The sequence below is a fragment of the Saimiri boliviensis genome, chromosome 7 (assembly GCF_048565385.1).
Source record: "Saimiri boliviensis isolate mSaiBol1 chromosome 7, mSaiBol1.pri, whole genome shotgun sequence".
NCBI classification, from domain to species: Eukaryota; Metazoa; Chordata; class Mammalia; order Primates; family Cebidae; genus Saimiri; species Saimiri boliviensis.
This window is the reverse complement of record NC_133455.1, coordinates 70,809,458-70,821,912: the sequence shown is the minus strand read 5'-3', so window position 1 is coordinate 70,821,912 and position 12,455 is coordinate 70,809,458. Positions and strand designations below refer to the sequence as shown.

Genomic DNA, 12,455 nt, shown 5'->3' with positions numbered 1-12,455 from the left:
GGACGGCAGAAAAAAAGTCTGAAACTTTGGTTCCTTTTGGGAGCTGTCAAATTGTCCACAAAAGATAGCTAGCTCTGTATTGTTGAGTATAAACAAATTTACATAGAGGTGTGTGTGTGTGTGTGTGTGTGTGTGTGTGTGTGTGTATTAATGTGCAGTAACATTGCTTAGCCAACGTCCACAATAAATGCCATACCATTTAATACCAGATTAGCCTAAGAGGTCATGTAATTGTAATGCCTTAGTTTGCTTAATTAACCCCTTATCTTTTCATGGAGCTCTTTAGGCTCCACATTGACTTCCCTTGGATCCCAGGTTCTCTACCACCCACACCCCCAACACCATGGTGTTGTAAGCTAAGGAAATCAAACTCCAACTGAGGAAGAGGGAAATTTTCTCTCCTTTCCTTCTTAGGTGTTTCAGGAACTCCTCAAGTGTTCGAGGAGCCATCGTGGATACGGGAAGAGTGCGCCTGGGAGACAGGCAGGCAACCCATTGAGCACCCCAGATCTAAGCTTTGCGGTCAGACTCCCTCACTCCCCACCCCGCGACCGCCTTGTTAACTGCAATATCCATTCCCATGACAGGGGTCAAGGGGTGACGAGACTCCGGGATGCCGACCGGGGCTCTGGAAAAGGGAGAGGGGCTGGACCCACAGCCGGTCACGCTGCAGACCCGCCCCTCCGCAATGATCTCGCACCAATCCGCGTCAGCTCTAGGACACAAGTCACGTGCACCCTTTAAAAGCGAAGCGTGGCCGGCCAGGCCCACCCGTTCTTGTCGGGAAGATCATAGAGTTCTTCCTCCCAAATGACTATATAGTCCTGACTGAGACCACAAAGACTTCCCGTCTAGAGCGGAGGCCTGGCTAGCCTTCGTCTCTCCTCGTAGGTCGCTCGTGGCGGCTAGCGTAGGGGCTGAGTTAAACAAAGAGGCGGGGCTTGGTGACGAGCTTCCGCCGGGTTGCGTAGCAGCAGTGGGCGGGGCAAAGGATCCACCAGAGACAGCGACGAGTGGTCGGAGCCTTCTTTCCCCTCCTTCCCCTTTCCCTTCCCTTCCCGGGAAAGGCTGGGACCCGGCATCAGGGCAGACCTGTGGCCGCTGCTGCCTGAGCTCCAACTGGGCCAGGGTGCGGAGAGTCCAGGCAGCTACCAGGGCGGTGCGTACTGCGCCTGCGCGATCTTCCACCTAAAAGAGGGTGTGGGAGGGGAGGAGGTGATGTCCCAGGGGTATTGGGGCAGGGGGTTGAAATACTGGGGTTCAGGAGGAGGGATGTTGGTAAAGATGAAAATGGGGGAAGGAAGCAGCACTGGCGAGGAGTCGAGAGGTGAGAAAGGAGCTCTGGAGATTGGGTTGTTGGGGAAGGTCCATTGGAATAGGGGAGCTTTGAGAAGTGCGGGAGGGGCCCGGGGCTAGCTGGAGGACCGGCAGCTGCGGACCTAGGGGAACAACGCGGTGTTTAAATGGGCAATGATTGACGGACCAGAAGGGGAGGAAGGGAGCATTCCGGGGGCCAGCCTGGGCCGGGGCGGTGGAACCTAAGCCCCCGCCCTCGAAGCGCCATAGCTTGGCTCCTCTCCCATGCCTTGTCTTTGGCAGCCTTGTCCTCTCATTCCTTCCCCGCTCCTCTCCCCCTCTTAGCCCTCCATGAAGGAATCTCACATTCTTCACATCTCTGCGCCTAGTTTGCAGCCTGGTCCTCTGATAGGCTTCACACACCACACACTGGAAGGCCTTCCCTAACCCAGGACTTTGGGAAATTGGGGAGTGGGAAGGAGGGGGCCAGAGGAAGAGCAGAAAGCTAAGAGGGTTAAGGGCGTTTTTCTTGAGGGATTGACAGACTCCTTCCCCATTCAGAAACTTCCTTTCACCTAATAACAAGTGGAGTTGTTAATGAGGCCACTGTTCCTGGGGACTGGCCCGCGATAGTGTTATCCCTTTCTATAGAGTGGTTTTAGAGTCTGACAATAGGGCAAGAGGTTGAGTGTGTTGTTGGCTGATAGTTTTGCCCCAAATAAGAATGGGGTGGATTCGTGGTAGGGAATGTGAGTGATGCAACGTTACTACCTTGCATGTCCAGCCCACCTGTGGCTAGGCCTACCTTCTAGTAAAAAGAACGAACAAACTTCTTTTAAGCATTTTCTCTCCGACTTTCAGTACTCTAAATTTATTTATTTTGCCTTTTTTTTTTTTTTTTTTTCGAGACTGAGTCTCACCCTTGCCCAGGCTGGAGTACAGTGGCACAATCTCAGCTCACTGCAACCTCCTTCTCCTGGGTTCAAGCGATTCTCCTGCCTCAGCCTCCCGAGTAGCTGGGATTACAGGCACCCGCCACCGTGCCCAGCTAATTTTTTGTATTTTTAGTAGAGATGGGGTTTCACCATGTTGGCCAGGCTGATCTCAAACCCCTGACCTTGGCCAGGCGCGGTGGCTCACGCCTATAATCCTAGCACTTTGGGAGACCGCGGCAGGCGGGTTGCCTGAGCTCAGGAGTTTGTGACCAGCCTGGGCAACACAGTGAAACCCCGTCTCTACTAAAAATACAAACAATTAGCCAGGTGTGGCTGTATGCACCTGTAGTCCCAGCTGCTCAGGAGGCTGAGGCAGGAGAATTGCTCGAACCCAGGAGGCAGAGGTTGCCATGAGCCGAGATTGTGCCACTGCACTCCAGCCTGGACGACAGGGTGAGGCTCCATCTCCAAAAAACAAAAACCCTCACCTCAGGTGATCAGCCCACCTTGGCCTCCCAAAGTGAGAGGATTACAGGTGTGAGCCACCGTGCCCACCCTTATTTTGCATTCTGTTGCTACAAATAATATCTCACTTGAGGATGACAGTATTCAGTATCCTTTCATGTTTGTGTATTTATTTATTTATTTTTGAGATGAGGTCTCACTGTCACCCAGGCTGGTGTGCAGTGGTGCGATCTCTGCTCACTGCAACCTCTCCTCCTGGGCTCAGGTGATCTTCCTGCTTCAGCCTCCTCAGTAGCTGGGACTACAAGCGCTCACGCCACCATGCCTGGCTAATGTTTGTATTTTTTGTAGAGACAAGGTTTCACTATGTTGCCCAGGCTGGTCTCGAACTCCTGGACTCAAGTGATCCATCCACTTCAACCTCCCAAAGTGTTGGGATTACAGGCATGAGCCACTGCGTCCAGCCTCCTTCCATATTTATTATTTCACTTGATTTACAGGACAGTATGTATAAGGGGTGTGTGTGTGTGTGTGTGTGTGTGTGTGTGTGTGTGTATGTATGTATGTGTGTATACACATACACACATAAACACAACTTATATTAGGCGGGGCTCAGTGGCTCACACCTGTAATCCCAGGACTTTGGGAGGTCAAGGTGGATGGATCACATGAGGCCAGGAATTTGAGATCAGCCCGTCCAACCTGTTGAAACTCCATCTCTACTAAAAATATAAAAATTAGGTTAGGAGATCGAGACCATCCTAACATGGTGAAACCCATCTCTACTAAAAATTCAAAAAATTAGCTGGGCGTGGTGGTGTGCACCTGTAGTTCCAGCTGCTTGGAAAGCTGAGGCAGAAGAATTGCTTGAACCCAGGAAGTAAAGGTTGCAGTGAGCTGAGATCGCACCACTGCACTCCAGCCTGGGTGACAGAGTGAGACTCAGGCTCAAAAAGAAAAAAAAAAAATTAGCTTGGCATGGTGACATGGGCCTGCGATTCCAGCTACTCAGGAGGCTGAGGCAGAAGAATAGCTTGAACCTGGGAGGTGGAGGTTGCAGTGAGCCGAGGAGATCACATCACTGCACTCCATTCTGGGTGAAAGAGCAAGGCTCCATCTCAAAAACAAAAACAAACAAACAAAAAAAAAATATATATATATATATATATATGTCTTGTATTAATATATAAGGCAGGTATCATTTTCCCTACTTGACAGTTGAAGAAACAAAACTACAGAAGGGTTACTTGACTTGTTTAAATTTGTACATTTGGGGGTGGGTGCAGTGGCTGGTGCCTGTAATCCAGGCACTTTGGGAGGCTGAGGTGGGAAGATTGCTAGAAGCTGCCCAGGAGTTCAAGACCAGCCTGGGCCACGTGGCAAAACCCCATTTCTACCAAAAATGCAAAAATTAACCAGGCGTGGTGGTGTGTGCCTGTAGTCCCAGCTATTTGCGAGACTAAGTTGGGAGGATTCCTGGAGCCTGGGAAGGGAGGCTGCAGTGAGCTCTGATCATGCCATTGTATTCCAGCCTGAGCAATAGAGCAAGACCCCCTGTCTCATAATAATAATAATAATAATAATAGTAATAATTTATGTGGGCTGCAGTGGCTCATGCCTGTAATCCCAACACTTTGGGAGGCTGTGTTGGGCGGATCACCTGAGGTCAAGAGTTTGAGACCAGTCTGGCCAACATGGTGAAACCCTGTCTCTACTAAAAATACAAAAATTAGGCCAGATGCAGTGGCTTACTCCTGTAATCCCAGCACTTTGGGAGGCCGAAGTGGGCAGATCACCTGAGGTCGGGAGTTCGAGACCAGCCTGACCAACATGGAGAAACCCCGTCTGTACTAAAAATACAGACTTAGCCTGGCATGGTGTTGGGCGCCTGTAATCCCAGCTACTCAGAAGGCTGAGACAGGAGAATTGTTTGAACCCGAGAGGCGGAGGTTGTGGTGAGCCAAGTTTGTAGTTTGTGCCACTGCACTCCAGCCTGGGCAACAAGAGTGAAACTCCATATCAAAAAAAAAAAAAACAGCCGGGTATGGTGGCAGTTGCCTGTAATCTCAGCTACTCAGGAGGCTGAAGTAGGAGAATCACTTGAACCCAGGAGGCACAGGCTACAGCAAGCCAAGATCATGCCACTGCATCCTAGTCTAGGTGAGAGAGCAAGACTCCGTCTCAAAAAAAGAAAAAAATAATAATTATGTGGAAGCACTTTGGAAACTAATATTTTTTTCTTATTATTTTTTGGAAATTAATATTAAAGCAGCAATCCCCAACCTTTTTTGGAAGACAGTTTTTCCACAGATGGCGAGCAAGAGGGTGGTTTCGGGATGAAACTGTTCCACCTCAGATCATCAGGCATTAGATTCTCATAGGGAGTGTGCAACCTAGATCCCTCGCATGGGCAGTTCACAATAAGGTTTGTGCTCCTATGAGAATCAAATGCCACTGCTGATATGACAGGAGGTAGAGCTTAGGCCTTAGTGCTTGCCCGTTTCCCGCTTACCTCCTGCTGTATGACTCGGTTCCTAGCAGGCCACAGTCTGGTACTAGTCCACCTGGGGAGTTGGGGACCCCTGCATTAAAGCATTGTACTGTACACTTAAGGTATTATGGATCGATGCATTTTGTAGCCACAGATTTGAAGTCATTATTACTTGCAGTTATGTGCACTGAATAAAGGAATCTTAAATCTCCAACAATTCCTCTTGTCCACTTTTCCTCTTCTCCTTTTCTTTCCCCCTCCCAGCTATGTTCAGATCTACTGGACCCTGTGTGTGTTCTTCCTTGGCCACTGAGCTCCCTCCTTAGAAGGTAGTCTTGCCTAGCACTGAAAAACTGTAGTGCTTAATGGAATTATCTCATCCTCCCCAGCCAACTGCCAGATTTGTCTTTCCAGTCTCCCTGCCAAGTGAAGGTAGTTGTACTGACTCTTCTTTCTCTTCCTTGTTCCCATTACTAGAGTTCTCCTGATTGTGACATCACATTCATCCCCTGGGCGATGGAGCTTGTTACTGGGAAGGAAGACTCAGTTGGAGAATAGCCAACAAGATGGGTTACTGGGAGAATCTCTTCAGGGGCTCTGAGTGGAGGCATCAGGGGGTTGGAGCCTTGTGAACAGGAAACCTGCCCCCAACGCTTGGAAGGTAAAGAGCTTTGATTCAGAATCCTCTTCTAGGCTTCAGCCTCTACTCTGTCACTTGGGATTCCTTCTGGCCTTGAAAGCCCAGTTTTTAAAACTCCTTTCTGCAGAAAGCTTTCTGTAATTAGTTTATACCATTTGTTCTTTTTTGCCTATTTACGACTTACATTAATTATTAACTTTTACTTGTTAATAATTTGCTTAATACATTTATATCTTTTTATGTGTTTTTTATCCTATGTACTGATTCGGTTCGAGCCTACACCTTAGTTGGAGAATAAGGATTATGTGTGTGTTTCTTTTATTTTTTTGAGACAAGAGTTTTGCTCTGGCACCCAGGCTGGAGTGCAATGGCATGATCTCGGCTCACTTCAGCCTCCACCTCCTGGGTTCAAGCAATTCTCCTGCCTCAGCCTCCCGAGTAGCTGAGATTAGAGGCACACACCACCATGCCCAGCTAATTTTTGTGCTTTTAGTAGAGATGAGGTTTCACCATGTTGGCCAGACTGGTCTCAAACTCCTGACCTCAGGCGATCCGCTCACCTCGACTTCCCAAAGTGCTGGGATTGCAGGCATGAGCCACCATGCCTGGCCCATGTATTTTTTCTTTATGTCTTTACTGACAAGGGGATTATGTATTTAAAGTGATGAAGTTTGGGGTATCCACACAAATAGTGCTTGGAGCTGGTGACCAATTGAGAGGTCATTGCTGGCCTTTGATGCCTGGCAGACCTCTTTTTAGACATTAGATGAACTCTTGGAAGAATTATATGCGTTCTAGATTCTTTTGTAAATCGAATAAATTAAAACTAAAAGACCTCACTTTAAAATCCCCATGTGTTTAATCCAGTATGAACCACAGCATTCTGGAATTAGACAGAACTTTAGAACCTCTCATCTCACAAGTGAGGAAACTGAGTTCTGAAGAGAGGAAGTGACTACAGTCTAAGAGTTGTATTGCTTAAGTAAAAACGATCACTTCCCTTCACTTAAAAAGTCAGGAGCTGGCTGGGCATGGTGGCTCACGCCTATAATCTCAGCACTTTGGGAAGCTGAGGTGGGTGGATCATGTCAGAAGATCGAGACCATCCTAGTCAACATGGTGAAACCCCATCTCTACTAAAAATTCAAAAATTAGCTGGACGTGGTGGCAGGCGCCTGTAATCCCAGCTACTCGGGAGGCTGAGGCAGGAGAATCGCTTGAACTAGGGAGTTGGAGGTTGCAGTTAGCCGAGATCGTGCCACTGCACTCCAGCCTGGAGACAGAGCAGAACTCCATCTCAAAAAAAAAAAAAATGTCAGGCCAGGCGTGGTGGCTCAAGCCTGTAATCCCAGCACTTTGGGAGGCCGAGGCGGGTGGATCACGAGGTCAAGAGATCGAGACCATCCTGGTCAACATGATGAAACCCCGTCTCTACTAAAAATACAAAAAATCAGCTGGGCATGGTGGCGCGTGCCTGTAATCCCAGCTACTCAGGAGGCTGAGGCAGGAGAATTGCCTGATCCCAGGAGGCAGAGGTTGCGGTGAGCCGAGACCGCACCATTGCACTCCAGCCTGGGTAACAAGAGTGAAACTCCGTCTCAAAAAAAAAAAAATGTCAAGAGCTGCTTGGAGAAGCAAGGTCAATAATGTTAAAGCCAGGACATCGGGCCGGGCGCAGTGGCTCAAACCTGTAATCCCAGCACTTTGGGAGGCCGAGGCGGGTGGATCACGAGGTCAAGAGATCGAGACCATCCTGGTCAACACGGTGAAACCCCATCTCTACTAAAAATACAAAAAATTAGCTGGGCATGGTGGCGTGTGCCTGTAATCCCAGCTACTCAGGAGGCTGAGGCAGGAGAATTGCCTGAACCCAGGAGGCGGACGTTGCGGTGAGCCGAGATCGCGCCATTGCACTCCAGCCTGGGTAACAAGAGTGAAACTCTGTCTCAAAAAAAAAAAAAAAAAAAAAAGCCAGGACATCTTGGCCGGGTGCAGTGCCTCACGACTATAATCCCAGCACTTTGAGAGGCCAAGACGGGCAGATCACGAGGTTAAGAGATTGAGAGCATCCTGGTTGACATGGTGAAACCCTGTCTCTACTAAAAAATACAAAAATTAGCTGGGTGTGGTGCCACATGCCTGATGTCCCAGCTACTCGGAAGGCTGAGGCAGGATAATTGCTTGAACCTGTGAGGCAGAGATGGCAATGAGCTGAGATCTCACCACTGCACTCCAGCCTGAGACAGAGCAGGACACTGTCTCAAAAAAAAAAAGAAAAAAGAAAAAAAAGCCCAGACACCTTTTATAACATTATTACTCATTGACTCATCTATTTTATTTATTTATTTATTTATTTATTTATTTATTTATTTATTTATTGAGATGGAGTCTCCCTCTGTCACTAGGCTGGAGTGCAGTGGCTCAATCTTGGCTAACTGTGGTTTCCACCTCCCAGGTTCAAGTGATTCTCCTGCCTCAGCCTCCCAAGTAGCTGGGACTATAGGCATGTGCCACCATGCCCAGCTAATATTTTGTATTTTAGTAGAGACCTGGGGTTTCACCATGTTGGCCAGGCTGGTCTCCATCTCCTGACCTCATGATCCTCCTGCCTCAGCCTCCCAAAGTGCTAAGACTACAGTCATGAGCCACCGCGCCTGGCTAGAGTGACTTAATGGTTCTCTACACGTGTGCATGAATGAATGTGCATGGTTTCATCTATGCTTATGGGTTCAAGAAATCCTGAATAAGTGAGGATAAATGTCTTTTAGGAAAAATGTGAATTCCTAGCTTTCTGTAGTGGGGGACCAGAGAAAACAACCCCAACAGTAAGTTAAAGGAGCATAGAAAGGGATCTGATAAGGCTCTTATATTCCTTAATAAAAATTAAGTCTATTATAATGCTGACCAGAAAGAAAAAGAGATATCCCAGTGTGGCACAGAGGAGGTAAAGCATTGTAGTTACCTGTTTTGGATCTGGACTATGGAAAAGGAGACTGGGAATGCAGTTTTCCTTTTGGGTTTAGGATGGTCAGATAAGGGAGGTTGACAGAAGTCCTGTAAGGCCTCAAGGGGCACTTCAGTGCTACTTCACTTGAGCTCCCCAGTTTGAGTAAAACCGTCCAAGGCCTTTTCCTATCCACCCAAGGAGAATATCCAGGAAACTGCTTCCAGGGGCTGTGGTCACTGTCTATGACTCTTGAGGTCCCTGTGGTTTCAGTTTTACTAAGGGCTTTTGCCCCAGGGCAGTGAGCAGCTCAATTCTTGTGAGGTGTCTCCACTGGAATGATAACCTTTCCCTATGACAACCCACCACAGTGTTAAGAGTCCCAGAGATTAGAAGGAATAGTCAAGTAAACCTAACCTGACAGATTTAGATTGTTTGCCTGGGGGCAAGGCAAGGCACCTAGTCTGTAGCTGACTTCCAAGGTTTCGTATAACCATGTCAACATTTGCTTCCCATAGATGACAAATAGGAAATACCTTAACTGGATTAGAAATCTAAATGTTCCCTTAATTCTTTAATTCTTTTCTTTCTTTCTTTTTTTTTTTTTTTTTTTTTTTTTTGAGACGGAGTTTTGTTCTTGTTACCCAGGCTGGAGTGCAATGGTGCAATCTCGGCTCACTGCAACCTCCACCTCCTGGGTTCAAGCAATTCTCCTGCCTCAGCCTCCCGAGAAGCTGGGACTACAGGCGTGCGCCACCATGCCCAGCTGATTTTTTGTATTTTTAATAAAGGCGGGGTTTCACCATGTTGACCAGGATGGTCTCGATCTCTTGACCTCGTGATCCACCCATCTCGGCCTCCCAAAGTGCTGGGATTATAGGCGTGAGCCACTGAGCCTGGCCTCTTTTCTTTATTTATTTAAATAAAAGGGTATGGGATGAGACCTGGCCCTGGTCACAGGTTCCCCAGACTAGGGGCTGCCTCCACACACTAATTTTCCCTTAATTCTTAAGGCCACATCCCTGAAAGGGTACAGTTACAGAAAGGTGGATAAAGCAGGAGAACCTCCAGGCAGATAAAGAGTGGTTTAGATTTAGGAAGAACATTGCTTAGCATCTCTGCAGTTTTGTGAATGATGACTTTATGGTGGGAACGTTGATTCTCGTACTCTGTAGCCATCTCTGCACCAAGTCAGGCGAGTTCTTTGCTGTTTATTTTGGGGGACTGGGGATCTCCTGAAATCCCATTAAGAAAAATTTTCAGTATTTGTGTTTCTCCTCAAGACACTATTACTAGCATTGCTTTAAAATTAAAAGACGGCTGGGCATGGTAGCTCATGCCTATATCCCAGTGCTTTGGGGAGGCTGAGGTGGGAGGATCACTTGACCCTGGTAGTTCAAGACCAGCCTGGAAACATGGCAAGACCCCATCTCTATTTAAAAAAAAAAAAATTAGCTGATATGGTGGCACACATGTATAGTCCCAGCTTCTCAAGGGGCTGAGGTGAGAGGATCGCTTGAGCCTGGGAGATTGAGGTGGCAGTGATTGTGCCACTGAACTCCAGCCTGGGTGGCAGAATGAGACCGTGTCTTTAAAAAAAAGAAAGAGAAAAAATATATATACAATGAAGCACAGTACAAGCACTAGGTCTATTTTCTGCATTATCTCTACATAGCAACAAGGAGAAGAGATTAATGGTTTGGTTTTTTTTTATTTTTGAGACAGTCTCACTGTGTTACCCAGGTTAGAGTATAAATGCACCATCATGGCTCATTGCAGCCTCCACCTCCTGGATGAAAGCGGTTCTCCTGCCTTAGCATCCCAAGTAGCTGGGATTACAGTTGCCTATCACTGTGCCCAGCTATTTTTTGTATATATTTTTCTGAGACGGAGTCTTGCTCTGTCGCTCAGGCTGGAGTGCAATGACGCAATCTTGGCTCACTGCAACTTCTGCCTCTTGGTTCAAGTGATTCTCCTGCCTCAGTCTCCTGAGTAGCTGGGACTACAGGCGTGCGCCACCATTCCCAGCTAATTTTTTTTTTTTTAAGGTGGAGTCTTGCTCTGTTGCCCAAGCTGGAGTGCAGTGGCATGATCTTGGCTCACTGCAACCTCTGCCTCCTGGGTTCAAGCAATTCTCCTGCCTTAGCCTCCCAAGTAGCTGGGAATACAGGCTCATGCTACCATGCCCAGCTAATGTTTTTTTGTATTTTTAGTAAAGATAGGGTTTTACCGTGTTAGCCAGGATGGTCTCGATTTCCTGGCTTCATGATCCACCCGTCTCAGCTTCCCAAAGTGTTGGGATTATAGGCTTGAGTCACCACGCCTGGCTAATTTTCTATTTTTTTTTTCAGTAGACATGGGGTTTCTCCACGTTGGTCAGGCTGGTCTTGAACTCCTAACCTTGGTGATCTGCCCGCATTAGCCTCCCAAAGTGCTGGGATTACAGGTGTGAGCCACTGTGCCTGGCCTTAGTTTTTTGTTTTGTCTTGTTTCTGAGATGGAGTTTCGCTCTATCATCCAGGCTAGATATAATGGCGTGATCTCGGCTCACTGCATCCTCTGCCTCCCAGGTTCAAGTGATTCTTCTGCCTCAGCCTCCCAAGTAGCTGGGATTACAGGTGCCTGCCACCACACCCAGCTAATTTTTTGTATTTTTAGTAGAGACGGGGTTTCACCATGTTGGCCATGCTGGTCTTGATTGCCTAACCTCAGGTGATCTCCCCGCCTTGTCCTCCCAAAGTGCTGTGATTACAGGCATGAGCCACTGCACCCAGCCCCAGCCCTAGATTTTTAAAATGTATACGCTACATTTATTTTCCTTTGTTATTATAATTATTGTTAAGTTGGAGTCTCAGTCTCTCACCCAGGCTAGAATGCAGTGGTGCCATCTCAGCTCACTGCAACCTTTGCCTCCTGGGTTCAAGCAATTTTCCTGCCTCAGCCTCCCACGTAGATGGTACTTAAGGGTGCGTGCCATCACACCCAGCTTATTTTTGTATTTTTTGTTTGTTTGTTTGTTTTGTTTGTTTGTTTTTTTTCAGATGGAGTTTCGCTCTTGTTACCCAGGCTGGAGTGCAATGACGCGATCTCAGCTCACCGCAGCCTCCACCTCCTGGGTTCAGGCAATTCTCCTGCCTCAGCCTCCTGAGTAGCTGGGATTACAGGCACGCGCCACCATGCCCAGCTAATTTTTATTTTGTATTTTTAGTAGAGATGGGGTTTCACCATGTTGACCAGGATGGTCTTGATCTCTTTACCTCATGATCCACCCGCCTCGGCCTCCCAAAGTGCTGGGATTACAGGTGTGAGCCACCGCGCCCGGCCCCTATTTTTGTGTTTTTAGTAGAGATGGGGTTTCACCATGTTGGCCAGGCTGGTCTCGATCTCTTGACCTTGTGATCTTCCCACTTCGGTCTCCCAAAGTGTTGGGATTACAGGCATGAGCCATCATGCCTGGCCCAAGTTATTTTAATAAAAATGGACGCATACACTACATACTGTTATTGCAACTTGTTTATTTCAGTTTGAAAAGCAATTTAGCCAAGCAGTTAGAAGCTTGGGCTTAGCAGCCAGTCTGTCTGGGTTTGAACTGGCTCTACCACTTGTTAGCTATATGATTCTGGAAAAGCTTTTTAACCTTTGTACCTCTGTTACTCATCTGTAAAATGTGAATAATTATAGTCC

At 47.6% G+C, this 12,455-nt stretch overlaps 1 protein-coding gene across 3 annotated transcripts in view; it reads left to right on the top strand.

Annotated features, from left to right (window-relative positions):
• Positions 1-959: 959 nt before the first annotated feature.
• The window catches only part of RNF41 (ring finger protein 41), a 36,529-nt gene continuing 25,033 nt past the window's right edge, over positions 960-12,455 (top strand). For 2 of the 3 annotated variants that reach the window (XM_003939319.4, XM_074402739.1), the window contains exons 1-2: positions 960-1,159; positions 5,665-5,848. The gene's annotated coding sequence lies outside the window, so the exon portion shown is untranslated. Of the gene's footprint in view, positions 1,160-1,297; positions 1,328-5,664; positions 5,849-12,455 lie in introns of those variants that run through there. The other variant, XM_010349960.3, reaches the window with a different exon arrangement.